Consider the following 15,777-nt stretch of genomic DNA (forward strand, 5'->3'; position numbering starts at 1 on the left):
CTCTCTCTCTCTCTCTCTCTCTTTCCCTTCAGAACAATCCCTTACTCTTAAAAATATTTACTTCAACCTGCAGCTGACCCAAATGTACCAGAAATCATTGGTTGATTGTGAATGTACTTACCATGGCCATTTTACTCTCAATTACTACAAGCCTTTGCTTCATAGTTACATTCATTATGTAGTACAGCCTCATGAGTGCACAAGAGTTATCAACGCTTGTAAAGTGTGCACACTCTGGATACTCATTTGGATTTTGTTTAAAAGAAACAAGTGATAGAAAAAAAAGTAGATTCCTGTAACACACACTTTTTCATGTTTCTCCTGCCATGACAACTATTATGTTATGTAAGGTGATGACAATGTAGTTTTGTATTCCTTAAACTAATAATACAATATTGAGAGAAAAGATGCTTTCATTCAATATTGTCATGATTCCTTGTTCTACAATTGACTTCTAAACATTTTTACAGCTTTTGTGATGGTGAGCGATGATTTATGCTTGACAATGCTAATACAATGATGCCACTGACTGGCTACTATTACAGCAGTCTTAAACGCATATCACATGCATTTGCGTGAGTGTGTGTGTTTGTCATCTAATTTTGACGAAGGCCGTATCGGCCGAAGGCTATTATTTGTGACAGTCTTTTTGTTGTGCCTATCTGAAACTCAGCTTCTCTGTTATATGGTGAGTGGCAACTTTCCTTTTCACAATAAATTGTTACATTCCATCCTGGATTTTCCATTGTTTGATTATCATATAGTCAGTCATAGAACCTGCATTCATTCTAAATTTATTACACAAAGTTCAATGTCATAAAAATTGTTGCACACACCATTACAGGTACTGAAACACTGATTCAAGGTCATGAATCACCCTGTTAGCAGCAAATCAGCAACCACTGATTATGCTGATTCTTTCCCGAGCTCACGTCATGAACATAATTCCTTTTTCTCTTTCTGCTAGTAATCAAATGATTAACCCTTAATCTTTGATAACAAGGAAAGAGGAATTATGATGGCTATCAACAATAATACATAGTTTCTGATCAATGAGTTTTATAACATTAAAGAAGAGAAACATTTTTACTGACAGAGTAAAAAGTATTTTTTTCGTCACAATACTATGACAGTTAACAGATATGCGCCTACAGCAGTGATTTTAAACAAGTTTTTCTTTCAATGATGTGTGCAGTTTTCAGAGTCAACTTCCATTACAAAAGTTGTTAGTGGACCTGCATACTTAGCAAACCAAAGCCCACTGACTGCAGAAGCACCACTAACCTCCACCTACTATAGTGCAGCTGAGCCCTATTACCAGTTTCATTCTTCAGTCAAAATTTCAGATGACACCTTTTGACAACATGCTACTTCCCAATTAATTTCATATGACCAGTAGTCTATGCTGGCATTTTTCAAAACAGAACAGTGGCATCACAGATTCAAATACTTAAAACATTTCTCTTTGTGTGGTTTTTCAGCCTTATTATTCTTCTTTTCACATTTCATGCCTGTGAATCAATAACCTATGTATCATACACCACTCAATCATACACTTATTTATTCATTCAAAAATTGTGTTCTAAGGATAACATTGTGAATGGGGACATACAGGAGGATTGAGTGGAATACAGTATTTGGGAAAGAAAGAAAATGAAAAATAGTATGACATGGAGACGAGGAAATGAATGAAAGGAGAAGCTGCCTCACTTCTATGACCTGAACATGAAATAATTTTGCACAGAGCACAAATTTACCATATCAAACTTTTGTCCCCATTGTTTAAGAATCATGACTTTACCTTCTCTTCCGTATATAGAAGAGACCTGGAGACACCAGGTGGTTTCAGATAGATTATTAATAGTAAGACACAGATTCTGAAACAAGATTTTACACTGCAAATATTTTTAGAGGTAGAAGTGGCTTCTGCCCATAATTTGTTAGCTATGAACAGCAGATTTAAACTGAAGACATTGTAGAAAGATAAGAAATTGAGCAGAAGGAATCTAGATAGATTGCAGGAGCCACTGGCTGTTGACCGTTTCAAAGGCAAGAATACAATATAAGCCTTGAGATATGAAATAGTGAAGGCAGTAACAAAACAAACAGGCAAAAAATTTACTTAATTGACAAGAGAAAATACAGAACTGCAATAACACAAAGTAAGCAAAAGAGAATACTAATATGATTTATCATGATTAACAACTTGGCTGCACACCCAGAATCACACCTTTAACGGAATACAGATGTCTAAAAATGAGGTCAACAGAGATTGTGAAAGGAATGGCAGAGACACAGAACTGTAGAAGCAAGCATGATTACAGAAAAGGTACTTGTTGCATATAAGAAAACCTTTGGCAACACAGGAAGCAACTGTATGAACTTCTTGACCACGTATGGGTACCCAATCATAAGCAAATAAGGAAAGAAAAAGTGGAAGGAATATACAGAAAAGCTACAAGAAGGAAAGAAACTTGAATACAATTTTGTAGAATGGAAAGAGCAACTGGAAGAAGATGATATGCCGGGTGAGATACTACGAGAAAAATTTGATTAAGCACTGCAAGATCTAATTAAAAAAAAAAAAAAAAAAGGCATCTGAAGTAGGTGACATTCCATCACAACTTTTAGTATCAGAAAAATCAAACCCGACAAAACTGTTCCAGCTGGTAAGTGAGATATTTGAGACAGCTGAAATACCTGCAGACTTCAAGAAGAATGTACACGGGTAAGTCAATTATTATCTGCAATGTGGTTATAAAATTTTATTGTAATCAAATAGGAAACTTACAAGAACATCATTTTTCGACATAGTCTCCTTGCATTTCAACAAACCTAGTCCATCGTTTTACAAGATTCCTGATGCCCTCATAAAAGAAGGTTCTTGGTTGAGTTGCAAACCAGGAATGCAACGCTTCTTTCACTACTTCACCTGAGACAAATCGACAGCCCCTTAATGCCTGTTTGAGTGGACCAAACAAGTGATAGTCAGAAAGGGCAAGGTCAGGACTATATGGAGGATGATCCAGTACTTCAAATTTGAGTTTCTGGAGTGTTTCAGCAGTGTGGGCAGCAGTATGTGGACGGGCATTGTTGTGCAACAACAAAACACCTTTTGACAGCAATCCTTGGTGTTTGCTTTGAACTGCAGGCTTTGGCCTTGCAGTAAGCATCTCACTGTAATGTACACTGTTTATTGTTGTGCCCTTTCCCCATAATGTTCCAGTACTGGACCCTGTGCATCCCAAAAAACCATAAGCATCAGTTTTCCTGCAGACAGTTTGGTCTTGAACTACTTCTTGCATGGGGAATTTGGATGTTTCCATTCCATACTCTGCTGTTGGCTTGTAATGATGGATCCATGTTTCATCACCAGTAATGATCCTGTCTAATAAGTTGTCCCCTTCGTTACCATAGCGATCCAAATGTTTTTTTACAAATGACCAGATGCATTTGTTTATGCAACTGTACGAGTTGTTTTGGGACCCATCGTGCACAAACTTTATGAAACCCAAGTCTGTTGTGGATGATGTCATAGGCAGAATGGTGACTAATTTGCAGATGATGTGCCACTTCGCCAACAATTAATCATCTGTCTAAGAGAATCATTTCACGTGAATGCTCAATGGTTTCTTCATTTGTGGTGGTAAACAGTCGTCCAGCTCCTTCATCGTGCATAACATTTGTGCGACCATTTTGGAATTTTTCAATCCATTCGTATACTCTCAGTTGTGGTAAAACACTGTTCCCATACTCTACTGAAAGTCTTCGATGAATTTTAGCCCCTGATATGCCTTCCGACCACAAAAAACAGATCACTGAACACTGCTATTCTTTGGTGCAAATAGACAGCAGAGCAGCCATGATTAACAGCCCGGTAGCAATAATGTAATTAACCTAGCAGCTTGAAAATTGCAAAGATATAACAACAAATATACAAAGCATGCGTGATCAACGTAAAACTACAGTACAACCAAAATAAACAAAAATATAACTAAATTGCAGATAAAAATGACTTGCCCTTGCAATAACCACAGTGCCAACGAAGACAGATGCTTACTGGTACAAGTATCGCTAAACCATCAATTTCGTGTCACAGTTGCAAACACTAATGCAAATTTTCTAGAGAAGGAAGGAAAAACTTGGTAGAAGCCAGCCTGATGGAGTATTAATTTGCATTCCACAGAAATGTATGAACACTTGAGGCAATACTGATCCTACAAATTAACTTAGAAGATACGCTGCAGAAAGATGAATCTACACTTATGGCATATGTGGATTTAGAAAAGGCTTCTGACAATGTTGACTTGAATACACCTGTTGCATATTAACCTCAATGACATTACAATGCCAGGGAGTGAAAAGTTACCTGAAACTTGTCAACTTTTACAGACCACACAGCAGTTCTAAGTGTTGACAGACATGAAAAGGAGGTCACTAACAGAGAAGGGAAAGACACCACATTGTAGCCTGTCATCCACATTATTCAATCTGTGCACTGAGCAAACAGTAAAGCAAACCAAAACAATTTGGAAAAAGAATTAGCTCAGGATGAAATAACAAGAGGTGACAATTAGAGGATTTTCTCCCTACATTGTTGGTGTACTGTTGACATTGCTACCTAGAGTTTCCATTGTTTGATTAGGAAATTAGACAGAAATTAGTAGATGAGTTTCACTATTCGGGTAGCAAAATAACTGACGGTGGCAGAAGTACACACGATATAAAATGCAGGCTGGCACTAGCAATGAAAGCTTTTCTGGAAAGAGAAGTATGTTGGGAAGTATATTCTAAAATTATGTGTCTGGAGTGTAGCCTTCTACATAAAAGAAATTTAGACAAGAAAAGAATGAAAGCTATTGAAATGTGGTGATACAGAAGAATGCTGAAGATTAGAAGGGTAGACTGGACAACAAATGAAGATGTATGGAATCAATTTGGGAAGAAAAGAGCCTTATGGCACACCTTGATTGAAAGGGCTACAATAATAGAACACATTCTAAGGCATGAAGGAATAGTTAAACTGGTAATAAACTATATATATGTTTATATCGAGGTTCGGAAAAATTGCAGCCTAGGTGGAAAAGTCGACTGATGGATTATAGAATAGAAAGGTATTGTGTGATAAGCAGTATACCCTCTTAGTGCCCTGTTGCCGCAACATAAGTGAGCAGTAGCATATGCTGCTGAGCTTCAGTCACTTCTTTGTTCATTTCACCTCATGTCATAGTGTAGTAAAGCATCGATAAAAAAGGATGACAGTATAACCACCCTTCACTCTGGAGCAGAACATGGCTTCATCCGTAACTGTTTATTGCTGTTGCTTTCCAAATGGGAGGTACCAATAATAAAGAAATAAAAGCCACAGTTTTCATAAATTTGTTTTCCACTTTGCTGCTACCAAATATTCACCCAGATTCAACTATAGTAATGAACAATCTGCCATATCAGATTATAGTGCTAGATAAAGTTCCAACAATGCACTGGAAGAAAGAGGATATTTTTCTGGGTACAGAGAAATAGTCATTTGGAGAAAACTGAACCAGGCACAAAGAAGGTAGAATTAATGGAACTTGTAAAGCTGTATAAGCCAAACAACCCATACTACCAAACTCCATGCTACCAGTTCAATGAACTGTCTATGACAAAAGGATGCAGTATGATCGGGCTTCCCTCCATTCCATTCTCATTTCAGTCCTAATGAACTTTGAAAGTGCAGTATAAAAAAATAACAAATAAAATAAAAAATAGACCCTTTAAAACATCATGTCAACTGGTAGAGCAAGTGTGCTGAAGTTACTCAGTGCTCCTAGTGGCAGGTATAAACAACAAATTGCATTAGCCTTATTTTACTGTGACCATTAGTTGCCAACCTACAGCCACTAAAGTGAGTATGACCACAGCTGTTCAGGAGATTATTAAGTGACAATGAAACAGCTTAAGGAACTCTGTGTGTGTGTGTGTGTGTGTGTGTGTGTGTGTGTGTGAGGGGGGGAGGGGGAGAGACAGTGCAAGTTGCACACAGTGCTGTGAGTGATTGAAAGGTTCTGAACGCATGAAAATATTGGTCGGTAAGGATCCAAAACTTTGACAACCTTCCACAAAGATTAATAATGACCATGTCAAGAGTTTGCACTGTGTTTAATGATACTTGCCATTTTACGTTTTCATATAGCTGGTGATGAAGTAGGCATCAGTATAAGATCATGCCTTGAAATTTTGAGTAACAATCTTTTGACACTGTAAGTGGATAGAAGAAATATCTTCTCACCAATTGGCAGTGGAAGTTTTACGTACACAAGCTTTAGAGCCAGTGGCAGCTCCCTTTGGTAGAAGTGTTGAATAAGAAGGAAGAGGGGTGAAGGAGAGGGAAGGAGAGATTTATGAGAAGGGGTAGAATTTGGGTGACTTTTCCTAATGCTATCCCTTTTCCTAAAGCTCTTCCCTCCCCCTCAATCCTTCTGTGCCAGAAGAAGGAGCCAATATGTGGTCATTCTTACATAACCTTCTTGTAAGTCATTGTTGTCACCTGTCTTGATCACACTGTCATCTGTTTTCTACCTTCTGTACACTCCATTCATTTACTTATCTGTATCATCCAGATAAATCAATACTAGAAAATGTGTAGGAGTGAAGTGTTGATTAATGTGCATGTAGATGGGCCCATCGTTATTTACAAAATTGCATATGACAATTTGTTTATGCTTCACTACAGCACAGTGCATTCTCCTGATCATCTTTCAACAATTTATTTGCAAATTTGACAGCTATTTTCTCTCCCACCCTCCACTTACCTTGTTTGTGTGTTATTCTTTTATGTTTTCACATGTTTGTTTCCAACAAACCACTATGATTAACTTTTATTGTCATCTTCTATATTACTTTGTCAAGTGAAGCAGTTTATATTTTCTTCTATGATTTTCCCTTTCTGTTTCCCCAGTCTTTAAAATTTTGTCTCTTTCCACGACTTTCCCCACCAATTTTTTTCTTTTCCACTCATTCTTTTCTATCATATAGGTCACTTCTCTGTAGAGAAATTCTCACCCACTCACTACCACTTGTTAACCATTGTCTGTTCTCGTGATTTTCGTGCGATTTTTCCATATTTTTCCTGGATTTTCTATCTTCTTCTATCCTCTGCTTCTCTTTTTTGTCAGTACCACCATTTCTAACACTCCAAATCAGCCCCTCTTGCCATGATGTATCCCATCACATATTTACATCTGTTCTTTTCGAAAATATGCTTTTGCACTATCAAAACTATGGTTCCACATTGCGTTTCTTGAAACCTGCTTGTCCTTGGAGTTGCTCCCAAAGGCCTAACACTGAAAGTCCCTGTTTACAGATGTAATGCTACTCTACACTGCCCTCTTTTATAGATTTAAATACACCAATCTCCACCAGACTTCTCTCCTACAAAACCCTGCAGTTTTCTGCCCCTCATGTTTCCTTGGATAGTATCATCCACCAAACCAACTACAAATTTCAGCAACATGCCATACTTCAACTCAAAAAGCTATCCCACCTTCTCCTAAAATATCTCAACAGTTGTGTTTCCCTTCCTGTCTCTCTGCAACTCCCTAAACAGCCACACCGTCCCCTACAGACTGAGCTTGGCTAACCTCCTTAACATCCTCCAGCCTTCGCTACTGCCTCCCAGGCCAATAACAACTAAAAAAAAAACAAGAATCAGTCACAACAGTACAGTGTTCTCAACCTCTCTTTCAAAGCACTTGCCTCTCCTGAATTACCTGTATTATCCAAGGATCTCACTTTCACCTCTAAATCTGCATTTAATCACACTGCTTTGGTGAAGGACCTAGTTTCTTTCAAATGTAATGTCAACTGAAAATATCACTTTGCAAGCCAATCCCAAAACCTTTCCAACAGCAAAGCTGACACTGAATCCTGCCTTCAACAGTTCTGACCACGATCCCAACTCGATAAATCACCACTACCTCAAAACCATCCCTTACAAGCCTTCTGAGAATTCCTCACATCCAGCATTGCTTCACAACTCTTTCTCAGGTCAATATAACATGACCCTAACCTGTCCTCTGCTGAACTCCACGCTGTGTTCCCTAAAGGTGATGACTCCAGCAGACAATGGATCTACCACTGTGCTACTTGACCAAGAGGATTATGTTAGTGAAGGTCTACAGCAGCTGTCCGACACCTCAACATACATTTGTTTGTTTTAGGCATTTCCCAACAATCAATCTTTCCTTCTCATGCCGTCCAGTAAATCTCCCCTGACCCAGTGTTCTGGGTAACTTTCCTGAACTCTAACCCTTAAACCTATCTTTTCCTTCACCTCTCTTTCTTCCCTTTCAGCCCTTCTGCTAGAAGAAGGAGCCACTGGCTTCGAAAGATTTCATATGTAAAACCTTATACGTTTTGTTAACATCGAGTATAGGTTAAATGTCAGAAAGTCTTTTCTGAAAGTATTTGAATGGAGTGTAGCCATGTATGGAAGTGAAACATGGACAATAAATAGTTTAGACAAAAAGAGAATAGAAGCTTTCGAAATGTGGTGCTACAGAAGAATGCTTAAGGTTAGATTGGTAGATCACATAACTAATGAGGAGGTATTGAATAGAATTGGGGAGAAGAGAAATTTGTGGCACAACTTGACTAGAAGAAGGGATCGGTTGGTAGGACATGTTCTGAGGCATCAAGGGATCACCAATTTAGTATTGGAGGGCAGTGTGGAGTGTAAAAATCATAGAGGGAGACCAAGAGATGAATACACTAATCAGATTCAGAAGGATGTAGGTTGCAGTAAGTACTGGGAGATGAAGAAGCTTGCACAGGATAGAGTAGCATGGAGAGCTGCATCAAACCAGTCTCAGGACTGAAGACCACAACAACAACAACAACAACAACAACAACATAGGTTTTATAAAATTGATTATTTTTGTTGTTATATTTTGACACATTGTGTCAATGGAAAATTTGGGCTGTGATTGTTGACTGACAATCAGAAACAGCCCCATGTTGAAATCAGCCAGAAACTGCTTGCTACTGTGAACAGCAAAGAAAACTTCCTGAAGAACATCATACCAAGAGATGAGATGTGTTTATGGCTGTGATGTTGAAATAAATGAGCAGTCATCGCCAAGGGTAGACAAAGCATCTCCTCATCCGAAAAATACCATGCATGTGTCAGTCAAAGCTCAAGGATCCTTTTTGACAAAAAAGGCATTGTCCATCAGGAAAAAGGTACCACCTGTGAGGTGATAAACAAGGAAGTCTATCAGAGAATATCAGCATGTCTAAGGGATGCCATGTGCAGGAAGAGACCTGGAGTGTGGAAAAACTACACTCGGATGTTGCATCACGATGACATGCCAGCTCACACCCATTACTTGCCTACCACTATCTGGCAAAACATCAGATTCCTGTCGTGCTCCATCCACCCTATACCCTGGACCCAGCCACAGCAGACATTTCGCTGTGTCCCAAACTTAAAATCACTCTGACAGGACATCACCTCCATAGGAGAGATATAGGACAATGTGACAAGAGATGTGTGCATCATCTGAGAACGAGTGTTGCAGGAGGCTTTCCAAAAAATGGCAAGAAACCATGAAAAGTTTAATCTTCATGAGTTGGTAATGCTGGTGAAAGTAACTATTATGGACACTATCCCATAGCACTAGTCTTGAGCTGTGCTTCTTAGTAACAGGATGGTCATAGAAACATAAATCCATGGAGGATTGCTGGAGGAACAAACCAAAAATAATTTCTGAGTCACAGACAGGCACAACAAAAGGACAGCTAAACGAGTAATATTTCGGTCAAAAGGGCTTCTTCTGAATTAGACAAAACACACACACACACACACACACACACACACACACACACACACAACTCATGCACATGACCACTGTCTCTGGCTGCCGAGGCCAGATTGTCAGCAACTGTGCCAGACTGAAAGCTACAGCGCATGATGGGAGAATCAATCTGGATGGTGGGGGTAAGGAGGATGCTGGAGTGGGGAGAGGGAGGGATAGTAGGGTAGGGCTGGGGTATGGTAAGGTGCTGCTTATGGGAGAATACAAGGCAAGGTGTGGAGAGGGTAGGGCAACTAGGTGCAGTTGGCAGGTTAGACGGAGAACAGAGCTGGGGGGGACTAGAAAAGAAGAGAAGTAAAAAGACTGTCGGTGCATTAGAATGGAAGGCTGTGTAGCACTGGCATGGGAATACGGAAAGGGACAGATGGGTGAAAGACAGAGACTGCTGAACATTGAGGCTAGGAGGGTTACAGAAACATACGATATATTGCAAGTAGAGTTCCAACTTGCGCAATTCAGAAAAGCTAGTGTTGGTAGGAAGGATCCAGATAGCACAGGTTGTGAAGCAGTTACTGAAATGAGGGCTGTTGTGTTGAGCAGTATGCTCAGCAACTGGGTGGTGCAGTTCTTTCTCGGCCACAAATTTTTGGTGCCAATTCATGCAGACATACAGCTTGTTGGCTGTCATGCCTTCATGACTGGACTGGAGTAGGGTATGGTGGTGATGGTGGCAGCAGCATTGGCGGTGGATGCAGGATGCACGGGAAAGATCTTGCATCTACGCTTATTACAGGTATATGAGCCTTTAAGCAAGAGCTTGGAACAAGGACTGAGTAAGGATGGATGAGGATATTGTGTAAGTTCTCTGGGCTGCAGAATACCACTGTGAGAGTGGTGGAAAACATAGTGGATAGAATATTCCTCATTTCAGGGCACGACGAGATGTAGTCGAAACCCTGGCAGAGAATACGATTCAGGTTCTCCATTCCTGGGTTGTAATGAATCATGAGGAGAATGCTCCTCTGTGGCCAGATAGTGGGACAGGCAGGCAGAGGGTAACTGGAAAGATAAGGCATGGGAGATCTGTTTCTGTACAAGGTCTATGAATGCCTTAATGAGACCCTTCGTATATTTCAAGAGGGAGTGCTCATTGCTGCAGATCCAACTGCCATGGGTGGCTAGGCTGTATGGAAGGGACTTCTTTGTATGGAATGGGTGGCAGCTGTTGAAGTGGAGGTATTGCTGGTGGTTGGTAGGTTTGATACGGACATAGGTGCATATGTAGCTATGTTTGAAATTGAGGTCAACATCAAGGAAGGCAGCTTGTTAGGTCGAGTATGATCAGGTGAAGCAAATGAGGGAGGTGTTGAGGAATGTGGATAGAGTGTCCTCTCCTTTGATCCAGGTCATGAAGATGTTATCAATGAATCTGAAGCAGGTGAGGGGTTTGGAATTCTGAGGGGTTAGGAATGATTCCTCTAGATGGCCCACAAATAGGTTGGCACAGGATGGTGCCGCACAGGTGTTGAGTGTTATACTCCGGATTTGTTCGTAAGCGATACCATCAAAAGTGAAGTAATTGTACATGAGAATGTAGTCAGTGATGGTGATGAGGAAGGAGGTTGTACACTTGGAATGCAGGGCCAAAGTTTGTGTTCAATAGCGCCAAGATCATGGGCACTGGGGACACTGGTGAAATGGGAGATGGCATCAATAGTGACAAGCAGAACATTGTGTGGTAAAGGAAAAGAAACTGTGGAGAGTCGGTGGAGGAAACGGTTGGTATCTTTTATATAGTAGGATGGATTGTGGGTAATAGGCTGAAGGTGCTGATCTACTAGAGCAGAGATTCTCTCAGTGGGGGACAGTAAATGGTCGTAATTGTGTGCATTGGGTGGTTGGGTTTATGTACTTTAGGATAGTTGGTTGTTTCGGGGAAGGAGACCAGACAGCGAGGTCATCGGTCTCATCGGATTAGGGAAGGACGGGGAAGGAAGTCGGCCGTGCCCTTTGAAAGGAACCATCCCGGCATTTGCCTGGAGCAATTTAGGGAAATCACGGAAAACCTAAATCAGGATGGCCGGACGCGGGATTGAACCATCGTCCTCCCGAATGCGAGTCCAGGTACTTTAGGAAGCATGTAGAATATACGAGTGTGAGGAGTGGTAGAAGTGAGGAGAGAGATAGGGGAGAGGTTCTGGGATAGGCCCAAGAATTTGAGGAGAGACTGGGATCAGTTTTAGGTGGTGGCTTACAGTTCTTTCTGCAGATTAAGGTAAGCTTGCATGTTGAGGGATTTGGGAAAGGATGGCGAGGCAGGGTTCAAGGTTAAGAAATTCTGAAAAGTTAACAGGGAAAGATTAGGAGGTCGTATGGCTGGATGACAGTTGGATGGAAGAGAGAACTGAGTCACGCAAGGTTCAACATTGGTCTTTCATTGAGTCTGACTGGTGAGCCTGACTCCGTTCACTCCTCCATTTAACCATGATCCTCCCCCACTGTTCCTTAATCATGGCCCTGTTAACTTTCCAGAATTTTATTAATATCAAACCTTGCCTCACCATCATCCCCCAAAAACCTCAACACGCGAGCTAACCTTACAATGTTGTTTTGAATCGCAAATATTACCTGGCAGAAGGACTTCGCCAGTTGACAGACTCGTTCACCTACAAACTTTGCCACAATGACCCAATTCTATAAATCCAGCAGTATCTCCTCAAATCCATAGGCCCATCCAAGCACCTCTACCTGGAGTCCATCTCTCTCCTCAACCCTTTCACTCCCCATCTTCTACCCTCTACATGCTTCCCAAAATACGTAGATCCAACCGCCCAGTACACATCATTGTTGCCAGTTGCTGTGCCTCCGCAGAGAGAATCTCTGCTACTGTAGACCAACACATTCAGCCCAATACCCACAACATGTTCTACTATAAAACACCAACCATTTTCTCCACTGACTCTCCACAGTTCCTGTTCCTTTACCACATTATGTCCTGCTTGTCACTACTAATGCCTCCTCAAATGTTGACCTCCACCTCAAATGTGGCTACATCTGTACCTCTGTCCATGTCAGACTTACCCACCACCAGCAACATCTCCACTTCAATAGCTGCCATCCATTCCATACCAACAAGTCCATTCCACACACCCTAGCTACCAGTGGGAGTTGCATCTGTAGGGTGTGCAGATCCTGTCAAAACATACTAAGGGTCTCATTGAGGCTTTCACAGACCATATTTACTCTCCCAACCTTTTACAGCAACAGACCTCCCATGTCTTATCTTTTCAAGGTCCCACTGTCCAGCCACAGAGAAGCATTCCCCTCATGACTCATAACCACCCACGAATGGAGCAATTGAATCACATTCTCCGCCATGGTTTCCACTACATCTTGTCTGCCCTGAAATGAGAATGTCCTATCCACTATGCTTCCCACCACTCCCATAGTGGTACTCTGCTGCCTACTGAACCTATTCAGTATCCTCATCCGACCTTACATGACCCCCTACTCCTAAACCCTTGCCTCATGGTTCATATCCCTGTAATAGACCTAGATGCAAGACCTGTCCTGTATATCCTGCCACCACCACCTAATCCATTCAGGTAACGAGCACGGCTATCCCATCAAAGTCAGGGCTGCCTCTGAAACTAGTCATGTGATCTACAAGCTAAACTGCAATCACTATGCTTCATTCTATGTGGACATGACAATCAACAAGCTGTCTGTCTGCACAAATGGCCAAGAAACAGCTGGACCACCCAACCAACTGCTGAGCATTCTGCCCAATGCAACAGACTTCATTTCAATGACTGCTTCATAGCTTCTCTCATCTGGATCCTTACTACCAACACCAGCTTTTCTGAATGGCACAGGTGGAAACTCTACCTGCAGTATATCCTACATTCCCATAATCCTTCTGGCCCCAACCTGCATTAGTACTGTCTCTCACCCACCTACGCTCTTCTCTATTCCCATGCAGCTTTCTATTCCAATGGATCAACAGTCTTCTTCCTTCTCTATTTTTCAAACCCCCTCCCCCGTTGCCCTCCATCTACAATCTCGATTGCACCTTGCCGCCCTACCCTCTCCTCACCTCATCCCTGTATGCTCCCATAAGCAGCACTTCACCATCCCTCACCCCTACCCTACTATCCCTCCCTGTCCCTGCCCCAGCCTCCTCCTTACGCCCACCACCCAGATTGCTTCTCTTATCATGCACTGTAGCTCAAGTCTGTCCTTGTCAGCCAGAGACTGTGGTCATGTGTGTGAGTTGCTTTTGCGTGAATGTATGTGTGTATGATTTCTAATTCTGAACATGGTCTTTTGACCATAAGCTTACTTTTTTTAGCAGTCTTTTTGTTGTGCCTTTCTGCGAATCAGCATCTCCACTATGTGGTGGGTAGCCATTTATCCTTTTCATAATATTGTCATTATTCCATCCCGAATTTTCCATTGTTTATTTATTTATTTACTTATTTATTAAAGCTGCAATTTTTTTACAAAAATAATGTAATGGAGCTATGCTGCTCAGGCACAGGACTCTAAAATACACCAAAACCATACAAATTCAATGCATATTTCACTGACCAGTTTCAGGAGGGAAAAAAAAGAACTGCACACACACAAATGCTAATGTTAAAACAGTGAGACTCTACAATGATAATTTCAAATAATATGCATGGAATGGGATAGGCATAACGTACTGAAATCAACAAGCCTGACAAGAGTTTAACAGAAAAGAAATTCAGGAGTAAACACAGATGGAAGCCATCTTTGTTTCAAAATTGTGTTGTACAAGATGACGCAAATAAAACAAAGTTATTGCAATATTGGAAAGCCATGTATGAATTACAAACAATTACTAAGAAATTTTACACTTCAGAACGTTTAAAGCAAGTTGACAATCTTTAGATCACTTTGAAATCATATCAAGATCTGGCTGAATATTTATGCAGCTTCTCTCAGAGAGTACTGCAGTATAGATAACTGCATCAGCTGCAAAAAGCCTGATTTCACTATTAATATTGTTTGCAAGGTCATTAATAAGCAACATGAACAGCAAGGGTCCCAGCACACTTCCTTAGGGCACACCCAAAATTACTTCTACATTTGACAATTACTCTCCATCCAAAATAACCTGCAGTGTCCTCCCTACCAAAAAGTCCTCAATCCAGTCACAAATCTCGCTTGACATCCCATGTGATTGTACTTGTGACAATAAGCATAGGTGTATAGGTGTGGCACTGCATCAAATGCTTTTCATTAATCAAGGAAAACAGCATCTACCTTGTTGCCTTGATCCAAAGCTTTCAGTATGTCATGTGAGAAAAGTGGGAGTTGTGTTTCACATGATCAATGTTTTTGAAATTCATGCTGGTTGGCACTGAGGAGGTCATTCTGTTCAAGATACCTTGTTATGTTTGAGCGCAGAATATGTTCTAAGATTCTGCAACAAATTGATGTCACGGATATTGGACGGTAGTTTTGTGGAACGCTTCTACCACCCTTCTTGTAGATGGGTGGATCTATGCTTTTTTCCAAGAACTGAGCACAATTTTTTGTTTGATGGATCTATGACACTTTATAGTTAGAAGATGGGCTCCCTCAGCCACGAATTCAGTATAGAATCTTACAGGGATTCCATCAGGCCCTGGAGCTTTGTTCAGTTTTAACAGTTTCAACCGTTTCTCAACACCACTGACACTAATACTTCTTTCACTCATCTTTTCAGTAGTAGAAGGATTAAATTGGAGCAATTTTCCTGGATTTTTCTTTGTAAAGGAACATTTGAAAATGGGGCTCAATATTTCAGCTTTTGCTTTGCTACCCTCAATTTCAGTTCTTGTCTCATTCACTAGGGACTGAACACTAGCTTTGGTGCAACGAACAGCCTTTCTTTGGGTTCTGTGAAAACACACTTGACAATATTCTGTTACGGTAGTCACTGAAGGCAAAATGCGTTGCTGTCTTGACACTC

At 40.9% G+C, this 15,777-nt stretch overlaps 1 protein-coding gene across 3 annotated transcripts in view; it reads right to left on the bottom strand.

Moving 5' to 3' along the window:
* Positions 1 to 15,777, bottom strand: part of LOC126175192 (coronin-7) — a 244,646-nt gene that overhangs the window by 197,824 nt on the left and 31,045 nt on the right. The window lies entirely within an intron of this gene.

Source organism: Schistocerca cancellata, chromosome 3 (assembly GCF_023864275.1).
Source record: "Schistocerca cancellata isolate TAMUIC-IGC-003103 chromosome 3, iqSchCanc2.1, whole genome shotgun sequence".
Classification (NCBI taxonomy): Eukaryota; Metazoa; Arthropoda; class Insecta; order Orthoptera; family Acrididae; genus Schistocerca; species Schistocerca cancellata.